The 10,895-nt window shown below is 40.0% G+C and overlaps 1 protein-coding gene across 2 annotated transcripts in view; it reads left to right on the top strand.

Annotated features, from left to right (window-relative positions):
• Positions 1-10,895, top strand: part of LOC145455998 (ephrin type-A receptor 4-like) — a 200,124-nt gene that overhangs the window by 63,935 nt on the left and 125,294 nt on the right. The window lies entirely within an intron of this gene.

The raw sequence follows: 10,895 nt of genomic DNA, 5'->3' as shown, positions 1-10,895 counted from the left end.
TGGCCCGAATCGTCGCTAGGTATCGTGTAGCCTACGTACATGTACAATACATTAATATAGGCATTAGGCAATGGCTAGGGATGGTGTGAACCTCTGAAAGGTTCAGGTTCGTGTGAACGTGAACCTTTTTGAAGGGTTCTGTGTGAACGCGAACGTGAACCTCATGACGTCGCGTGACGTCATATTGCTAATTCCAACCCTCTCTTTCAATGAAGTGATAGCCTATATTAATGTATTGTACAGTTGTACACGATACCTAGCGACGACTCGGGTCACATAATGCAACGATGCCGATGCGTTTTAAACGTCGCTAAATGTATCAACTGGGGCAATCAATTGATATAATACTCCCATAAAATCAATATCTTCCGTCGCTTTGGCAACAATTTCGACAAGGACTTATCAGGGAATATACACTTACCCCTTAACAGTCTAGGCCAGACCGGACAATGTATTCGGCGTCTGGGTATTGCTACATTGATATTGAGCAGAATGTATAATGGGTTTCTATACTTGCTACCGATATCACCCCATTAAGAAGTTACACAGCAGTAGTCAACCCCTCAATCGCACGGATTTGGTTTTAATGATGTAGTAAAGATATTGAGTCATGATTGACCAATGACCATGCACGCCTTCTCGAATTTTCACATCAGAAAACGATATCAATCTTATTGATTGGTTGAATCAGCGTGTACTCAAAGGTGGTGTGGACACTCGAAAAATCACGTGACCGTCACGCCCTGATACCTTTGATAACTTTGTTATTGTCGATCCGTCTGCAGCACTAATTAAGGGCAAAGTCGCTATTGGTCTTTATTGATTTTGACTGTGCTCCATATCGAGTTGGGTGACAGGATTTAGCATGGTATATTTTGATGTTGTCATCCAGCCCTGTACGAAATTTCAAGGCTGTGACTCAATGATTAGCGTAGTAATTTTGCTGTCAAAGTCGAGTATTTGGTAGATGAGCTCGCACCGATATATTGCCGACTTTGATAACAGAATTACCATGCTAATCATTGAGTGACAATCCTGAAACTTACTGCGAAGTTAGATAACACAACCAAGATATACCACACCGAATTTCATCATCCATCTCGGTATGGACCACTTTCAAAATTCACATATACCAATATCAAATTTTGCGAAAATTCCTTATGCGGTAGGCTCAAAGCCAAATCAGCGCACGGAGACACTGGATACTCGAATTTGATAACGTACTTACTACTTTATAGAGTCAAACCCTTGAAACTTGGTACAGTGTTAGATTCGTTCATCAAGATATACAATACGAAATTTTATTATCCATAGCCGTATAAAATACATTTAAATTGTGCACATACCAATACTGGCCTTTGCAATAAAATCTGCTATGCGGCAGGCTGAATGCCAATTCAGCGTGCACCCTGACATACGCGACTTTGATAACTAAATTGCTACCGTAATAATTGAGTCACAGCCTTAAAACTCGATACAATGCTAGATGTCTCCATCAGAATATATAATACGATATTTTGTTATCCACCGCGGAATAAAACACATTCAAAACCTACATATAGCATAATAGCAATTTCGGCTTTTGTGAAAAATCTGTCATGCAGCAGGCTAGATGGCAGCTCAGCGATGCACTTGATATACTCGACTATGATAACGAAATTACTATCCTGATCACCGAGTCACACCCTCAAAAATTGGTTCAGTGTAAGATGCAATCATCTGACCTTCAGCCTACCGCATAACTGATTTTTCACGAAAAACAATATTGGTATGTGTAGATTTTGATTGTGTCCTATACGGCGATGGATAGCAAAATTTCGTACTACATATCTTCATGATGGCATAACACTGTACGAAGTTTTAAGGCTGTGACCCAATAATTACAGTAGTAAGCACACTATCAAAGTCGAGTATCACGGGTCCGCGTGCGCAGATGTCGTTATGAGCCTACCTCTTAATGGAATTTTCGCAAAATTTGACGTTGGTATATGTGAGTTTTAAAAGTGTTCCATACCGAGATGGATGACGAAATTTGGCATGGTATATCTTGGTTGTGTGATACAGCTTCGTAGTAAGTTTCAGTATCGTCACCCAATGATTAGCATAGTAATTCCGTTATCAAAGTCGGCAATATATCGGTGCGAGCTCATCTACCAAATACTCGACTTTGACAGCAAAATTACTACGCTAATCATTGAGTCGCAGTCTTGAAACTTGGTACAGGGTTAGATGACAGCATCAAAATATACCATACTAAATCCTGTCACCCAACTCGATATGGAACATAGTTAAAATCAACGGAGAGCAATAGCGACTTTGCCTTTAATTACTGTTGCAGACGGATCGACAATAACAAAGTCGTCAAAGGTATCAGGGCGTGACCGTCACGTGATTTTTCGAGTGTCCACACCACCTTTGAGTACACGCTGGTTGAATAGGGATCATTCGCTGACTACGTATTTCGCTCGTGATGTTTTGTGATTGCGGGTCAAGCTCACAGCAGAGAGTCACTAAATATTCACAAACGGAAAGCTGGATATTTCGAGCAAACTTTTGTAACAAAGCAAGTAAAACTTTTGAGATTGTCAAGGTGCATGCTCATTTAGTGTTGATTTTTAATGCTGCCAGCGCCATGCATAGAGTGGCCCGCAGTTGAAATGCAATAAATTTGAACCAAAGATGTTACAATGTTATAATTGTAATATATGAAAAAGGTTCACAGTGCAGAACCTACCAAGGTTCTGTTGTGAACGTGAACCTCTAAATTTCCAAGGTTCACACACAGAACGCGAACGTGAACCTCAAGTTCACACCATCCCTAGCAATAACTTAATTGAAATAAAGGGTTGAAATTGGCAATATGACGTCACGTGACGTCACAAGGTTCACGTTCGCGTTCACACGAACCTGAACCTTTCAGAGGTTCACACCATCCCTATTATTTATGACAACGTGCCTACTTCTTTACGCATTCAGTGTATCCACCTGTACAAGGCCATAGTGCTCTTCAATTTTTTTCGTCGTGGTACACCCTTTTAACGTGTACTCAAAACTCGTACACCCTTGATACAGACTCCGTAGTAAGCCTATTTTGGGGGTGTTCTTGTTCAAGTTTGTTTTGCAATTCATGGCCATATTTCGATTACATATATTATCTATAACATACGGCCGCACTCCAACGGAACGTTCTCATGACCCATCTGGACGATAAATACTCATGTAAAATGCACCTCAAAGAGCCCTTGCGGTGTTCTGTGCCATCACTGATTTCTTTTTATATAGCTTGCCTTGCATATAAAACTTTCTAATTGTAGAAGCAGAGCAGCTTTATATAGTATATATAGGATTACCATATTCTGAGACCCTAAAAAGAGGACACTTTTCAAAAATTCTGAAAGCTCCAGCACCAGACAAGATAACTGGTGATTTTGAAAATTTATCGACCTGCGTTGACTAAAAATAGGTCATCCTCATAATTCGCCTCCGATTTACCCGAATTTTTACGAAACTCTGACGTTCGCTTCGTCCGGGTCGCGTTCTGGTTGCATATCTATAATATTAAAAAGAGGATAAATTCTCAATAAAGAGGACATTTAGGCGTCCTCCGAGGACACTTTCAATTTATTGAAAAAAGATGACAAATCGTATGCATCAAATTTGCGAGTATAAACGTTTGGGTAAGTTATTGGGATTCGTGGTCAACCTCCAGAATGAATTTTGTCGGTAATACTAGTAATTTCACATAGTACTGTCAAATATTTATCCATTCTCAGCCCACGTGATCAGACCGACAGACCTGACGGAGGGGATGTCTTTGAAATTTTTGGGCGCATAATTAGTGATTGTGCACTTCCTGTTTATATTTACATTACGTTTTTTCTTGACCTCCCATCAGGATTGACGGTGTACTCAAATATTTTGAAATCGGCCACACGTACCAGAAAAAACTTCATTCGTGAGACGCATACGATTCTTACTTGGTATGTCTTCAGGGGGCGCACTATTCTCCACTATGATTTGATTAATTGTAGAGTGTACGGTCGCATATAAATGTTATTTTACGGTGGCATGTGTCCGTATACGTCCTCAGGTTGGCCACACCTGGCCTAATCGACATAAAGATTAGCAAGGCTGCAACATAGGGAATACTAAATACTAATCAAGGCTCGAGGTTACCAGCCCACGATATATCTCAGTGGTTCTCAAATCTACCCCGAGACTCCCTGCAATTGGTACATTGCGCTATTAATAAGAATCTCGCAAAACTCAAAACGGGTCGCAGGCCACTTTCCAAAATTTGTAGAGGCCGCGGGTCGCATGACTTCAATGTCGAGATAAAAATAGGCAACTCAGTTTAACAGCGACGTTTTGATAACTCTAAGTCAGTACAACGCTGTGCTCTCTAGCATGGGCGACTGGCATAGTTACCACAAAAGAAATTTTATTTTATTATTTCTATTAGGTTTATTTGAATTGTTCCACGTAAGAAAAATTAACAATTATTCACGATTTTCATTCGCACTCATCCGGATTGTTCATTCGCACCATTCGCACCACCTTCGTCATTCGCGCTGCAATTTAAGGCAATTTTTGATGGGCTTGTCGAGTATCAAATTTGGAAAAACGGGTATCATTCGAAAGGTGCCGCTGTACTGATTACGAAAATCGCTCATGGCCGTGGAACCCCCACAATCAGCCTAGAATTTTTCCTTATTATGAAGAGTGGCATAGTGACGCAACAATGCTGTCTGTCGAAACGAGAGTGTAGCTGAGGAGCAAATGAGTGGCTGCGCGGCGAGAGTGAGTGCTCACTGCTCAGCTGGCGTCGCGGCGATGGGCTTGTGTTTCGAAGTGCAATCGCGTCGCAGAGAAACGTTGCGCTGTTAATACTTTCTATAGCCGCTTCGGTAGAAGCGAGCACACAAATTACCATTCCTTCCGTGACTTGTAAGGATAGAACTGGGTCCACAGAATGCATTAGGGTCCTACGAATTTTCGCGCATTGTCATTCAACTTATAGAGATCTTTCCGTCTAGGTAGCTGTATACGTAGAATATATCAGATTATTGTGATATCGATTGGCTTAGCCCGCTTGTTGTGTAGGGCTCTGAGACACGTCTAACATCGATGCTTGATGTGACAGCATTCGATATTGATCATTCAGCCGTCTTGCTTTTGTGGCTTCCTACATTCTGTTCATGGCTTGGGTTCTACCGCAGGACAAATACGCATTAACGGCAGACCGGCGAAGGATTCCGACACGTCAGTTTTTCTTTGCCGGGAACGGTTAATCAACCTCTCTCTCTCTCTCTTCAATTCGCTATAGTCTACGTATCGATGATATCTATCTCTACATAACAAACGAAAATATTACTATGTAACAAAATTTTACAAAAGTTTTAGTCAACTAAAAATTTTTATGTATTGTGTTGTAGTATTTTTTTTGAAGTGTCCCAAATGTTAAAGAAATGTCAATTTCTCTAATTTTTTATTTTACTCATAATTGCTCCGTATTAATCGCAGTAATTATTCATTGGAGGTAAGAAAACGCTAATGAAAAGCTTAACATGAAAAAATATAGCTTATTCATGCATCAAGTAACAACTCAACACTTTAAAACTCGTCAAAAGTGGTTTTGTTTGCGTGACTTGCGTCTGTGAATTGAGAAATCTTTTCTTTATGGACCAAAAATAACACCATGTACCAAAATTTTGCAAAATTTTATTTTAGTAAAAATTTTTAAGTATTATGTTTTGCTATTTTAAACCAGTGGTTCTTAACCTTGCCTCCAGCGCCCCCCAAGGGGCGCTGGCGATTTTGAAGGGGGCGGAAACGCTCAGGGGGCGATATGGGGGGCGCTGGGCGCAGGGGGCAGTATGGGGGGCGGTATGGGGGGCGCTGGAGAAAAATGGCTTCGCAGTAGATGATGTGGTGGTAGGACATATCCCTAATGAGTATTCAGAGTAAATTAACACCGAAAACTTCGTTATATATAGCATACAAAAGACATACAGGTTTAATTGTCCATGGGCGCCTAAATGACTGGCACCGAATGTTCCTGTCTTGGTAATCTGAACCCCAGAAGACGAATTCCATCTGGCAGGGAAAAATTATATGCAAGTGAAGAAATACCACTCTGAAATCGTGTGCGTCTTTTAGTTTAGTACGATTGGGCGACAGGGATATCTAAAACTAGATATTCCTGTTGGGCGATATCACTATTGGGCGATTCTATATTTTTTGATATAGCAGACAGGAGGTCACGAAATAACATCATGCAACGAAGTCATACCAACGGGTTCGCCCGCCCGAATATGTTTAATCATCAGTTAGGGGCCCTACAGTTTCCAAGACATCTCACAATGTTCGCTCTAAGTTTTGATGAGTCTGCGCACAGTCTGCGCTGACCCTTGGACAACAGTGCGTAACAACTAAAAAAAGGTCATAACTTCGGATTTTTTGTGCGCAACGTAGATTTTCCGTGCACTGCGCACGTGCGCAGCTTACGTGCCCTTTATTTTCCCATACAACAGCTCACTCAGCGCTACTGGTAAATCTAGTGACGTGGGCTGAGAGGATAAAAAGTTTATAGCGACTTATATATGTAGTGACCACCTATTCATTCATGCAATTTTGGTACCTCGGGCGACCAGGCCACACAAACTTTGCTGACCATCGAAATCACGCTACGGTGTTCTTGCGGGCAAATCCTTCAGAAGTTTGGTTTATCACGCTATGGGTGCGCAAGGCAATCGTTTCTAGGGGGGGGGGGGGTTGACGAAGTGCTGTTACGGCCCTCCCTCTTACTCATTGTCTTTATTAAATTCCTTACAATATGAGGTTGGGGGGCGCTAGAGCACGATAATTTTTGAAAGGGGCGCTGGAGGAAAAAAGGTTAAGAAACACTGTTCTAAACCAATCACTAAAATACAAAAATTTCTTTTGAAGTGTCCCTTTATAGTCTTTGAGAAATGTCACTTTTTGTGATTTCTCTTTTTACTCAAAATTGCCCTGTAATAATACGCATAATTCCTTATTGGACGTACAAATCCACTAACAAAACGAAAGAGTATGCACAAATAGTGGCTATACCATAGATTATATAAGGATGGAAACACTTCCAATTTTTTCCGAAGTGGTTTTGTTTGCATGATCTGGGTATAACTGGGAAATCTGCTGGTATTACGGAAAACCGTGAAAATCGTTCATGCCCTTTCTCGACGAAGAACATCGTTCCTAGTTTCAACCTTTGAGTCAGTATTTTCGCATTTAATTTAGTGATTCCCGAATATAAATCATCAAGTTCGTGTTGGTTACGAATGTGTGGTTTTAGATATATATCTATATGGGAGATGTTGAAGTCGTCATTGGAGTCATTTTTTGTATCTTTTTTAAACCCTGTCGATTCTTCTGGGGCTTTTTTGCCTGATAGTTTTGACACTGAAAACTTATTACAATACGGAACATGTGCTTATAAGAGTAGATGGCATAGAAGGATATGCAATGTCAAGTCATTTTTTAGTTATTCGGAACATTTGAATGTCACACATACAGAAAAAACAGTCTTCTATAAGGTTTCGAATTTCCCTTCAACTTCTTTAATAACAAATGACATTGAATGTCGATCTCCCTTTAGACATCCGTCCATATTTCATCCGCATGTTTCGCAGATTGCATGAAATGCCCAGTTTTTATCATTGTCCCCAATCTTCATGCCAAAGTAAAGTTATTAAGCATATAAACCTTACTTATATCTATATTTTATGCTTAACTTGTTTCAAACTGACATACAGACCACAGGTATATCAAAATCGACCAGCAGGCAGATTACATTTGTGATGTTGACATTGATGATGAGATTTTACTCACTAGATCCACAATTAGAACAGAACGAAAAGGAATTTGAGCTTGCTTGCTGTAGCCAATACTGACTGAGACGATGATTGTTGCTGAAAACCAGAGGTGGTCAAAGTAGTTAAGAAAGCTACTCAAGTAGAAGTAGCGATGGAAAAATCTAATCAAGTACGAGTAGAAGAACTTCTTCCATAAGCAACCTAAAACTACTTGAAGTAGAATTGACCGACTTTAAATCTACTCAAGTAAGTAAGTAGGCTAGTTGTAAAAACGATCGTAATTCGTTCACATGGATTGTCAAAAGGTGCAAATTGAGCTATGTGAAAGGTGCCGAGCTTGATTGATATTGATACATACCAGGAGGTATCCAATTTTCGACGGCATAAGCATTCGTCCGCATCATGGGATGAAAATGATAGCATTGATATGGAAATGCGATAATAATCCTCTCTTTACTCGAACAGCACGTTTTAGAAAACATCATGGTATGAAGCCCTTGCCCATATTATAAGGCCCGTAGTTTAGTCGAAGAGCAATACGGAGAAGTTGTATAGGATACGGTGTAAACACTTTGCGCGATTAGTAAACGTTAATAACAATGTGGTGGATCGTTAAAATGTCATATTGTGTAGCTTTTTTCCCGGAAATTAAAGGCATTTGCTTTTATACTTTAACAGCTTCTTTGAGGTACAGAACTTCAATATACAATTGAATAGTATATTCATATTGAAATGAACCCGAATATTTTCGGCTGACACTCGTCAGGGGTAATCGTCAGCAACTAGTAGAGAATTCGAAAGAACAGCGTATATCAACAATCGTAACACAAAATATGACGTCACCAGCACGAAATGTCGAATACGAGAGAGTTCAATGTACTATTTTTAGATGATACACGAACTCTTTTTGTTGACACAGCCTTATTGGCTGGTGTATTTTGATAAAGGTCGACTCCAATGGCACACAAATGAAAGTGTGAGCGACCCTTTCCGAGTATGCGAAATCTGTCGTCTCGATAATTTTTCGCACAGGCGGGATTATCCAACAAGAGTTTGCCAATTGCAGAATTTATGGCCTTTGATTGTTCCGCATCAATCTTGAGCGGATGAGTAAAGGGTGAGCTTTCCACCGAGCGTGTTCTAATGAATCTAGGGACATGCTGATTTATGCGTTCCTGCAAGCGCTTTGACGTTCTTCCCACGTAGCCACAATCACAGTGACACTTAAATTCGTAAACTACATTGCTTTGCTGAAGTGCGGGTAGCACGTCTTTACGTGTTGCAGGGAGAAGTTGCGTTGTCGTGAAAATCACGTTGGTCTTCTGTGTCGTAAAATAGTACATTGAACGCTCTCGTATTCGACATTTCGTGCTGGTGACGTCATATTTTGTGTTACGATTGTTGATATACGCTGTTCTTTCGAATTCTCTACTAGTTGCTGACGATTATACCCCTGACGAGTGTCAGCCGAAAATATTCGGGTTCATTTCAATATGAATATTGAATATACTATTCAATTTTGTACTTCAACACGTATTTTATCCAAACAAAAGAACTGATATTGACTAGAGCTCAAAGTATATGATACTGTAGGCTTACATGCAAAACTGGAGAAGAATTCTCAAAAACCGGTAAATTTTCTCCACTGCATGATCGGTTGACTAAAAAAAAAAAAAAAAGGTCATCACTTCGGCTCAGAGCTCAAAATCACGTTTTTCAATCCACATTGCCAGGTGGATGACTAAAAAAAAAAAAAAAAAAAAAAAAAAGGTCTTCTTCTCGCTCAGAGCTGTCATCACCACTTTTCCCTCCCAAATACCCGCCGGAGCTTCACTTCTGCGCTAATTTGCGGCATATCACTCGCAATTTCCTCTAAATCTGACCTAAATTTTCAAAAAAGAGGACAAAATCTCAAAAAAGAGGACAAAAGGGCGTCCTCCGAGGACACTTTCAAAAAAGTCAAAAAAGAGGACAAATCCTCTTAAAAGAGGACGTATGGTAAGCCTATGATACTGGTAATTGAAAGTGTAATATAATTACTACTACTTCTAAAAGTGGAACGTGTATTTCATGTCTGTGATCCAGAAAGCTTTGAAGGTCCGGGCAGCTTAAAATGACATTTTTAAACGACACTTGAGGCAAACAAATGCCAGAAAGATGCTTTACTAAGGAATATGGTATACGAAATATCAAAATATCGGCTCAACTAAATTTTTGTTACATGGTGTTCTCTGTCAAGACATCTCCACATAGCCCCTCAGCCCAGTGTTGGGATCAAGTCACTGCCTTCGAGTCACGAGTCATTGCACATTTTGACTCGAGTCAAGTCAAGTCAATCGATTTTCAAAGGTGTCTCGAGTCAAGTCAAGTCACTCGTTTTTTGGAGGTGACTCGAGTCAAGTCAAGTCAAGTCACGAGTCAAGTCACAATTGAAGTCAAATTGAATTTTCGAAGTATGAGTGATCATTCAAATTTATTATATTTTACTTACTGTGTTAAAGAGATCAATTGGTCATTCATCTTGAATCAAATAACGAATATAAAGTTAAATATACATGCAAAAATGCGTTGTATCGCTCACGCACAAGTAGAACTGCTAATCAAATACGTAAGTAACTGTATAGCTACATCAGGGGCGTGTCAAACATACGACCCGCCAAATGATTTCATTCGGCCCGCGAAGAAATTCCGAGTATATGTTCTAAATTGCGTGATTTTATCCAACACATTTCTCGAAGTTGTAGTAAGAAATACTACTATTTAATATTCCTTCAAGATAGCACATTATAACTTCCCGACAGCGGAGTTGTAATTGTAGTCATCGTCAGGAGAAAATCGCTGACATTGACACCCAATTCCGAGAATGCGGAAAAGTGCATATATTGACTTGAGAGTTAGTAATATTTTGGAATCATTTGACTGGTGCGGCCCGAGAGTGATCTGAATATTTGAATTCGACCAGCGACGTCAGTTGAGTTTGACAACTCGGAGCTACATGCTACATTCTCTTATTATCAGCCAAAATATAGGATCAAATACGAA

The sequence above is a fragment of the Botryllus schlosseri genome, chromosome 14 (genome assembly GCF_051294905.1).
Source record: "Botryllus schlosseri isolate E-star chromosome 14, Bs_hap1, whole genome shotgun sequence".
Classification (NCBI taxonomy): domain Eukaryota; kingdom Metazoa; phylum Chordata; class Ascidiacea; order Stolidobranchia; family Styelidae; genus Botryllus; species Botryllus schlosseri.
This window is presented reverse-complemented; position numbering and strand designations above follow the sequence as displayed.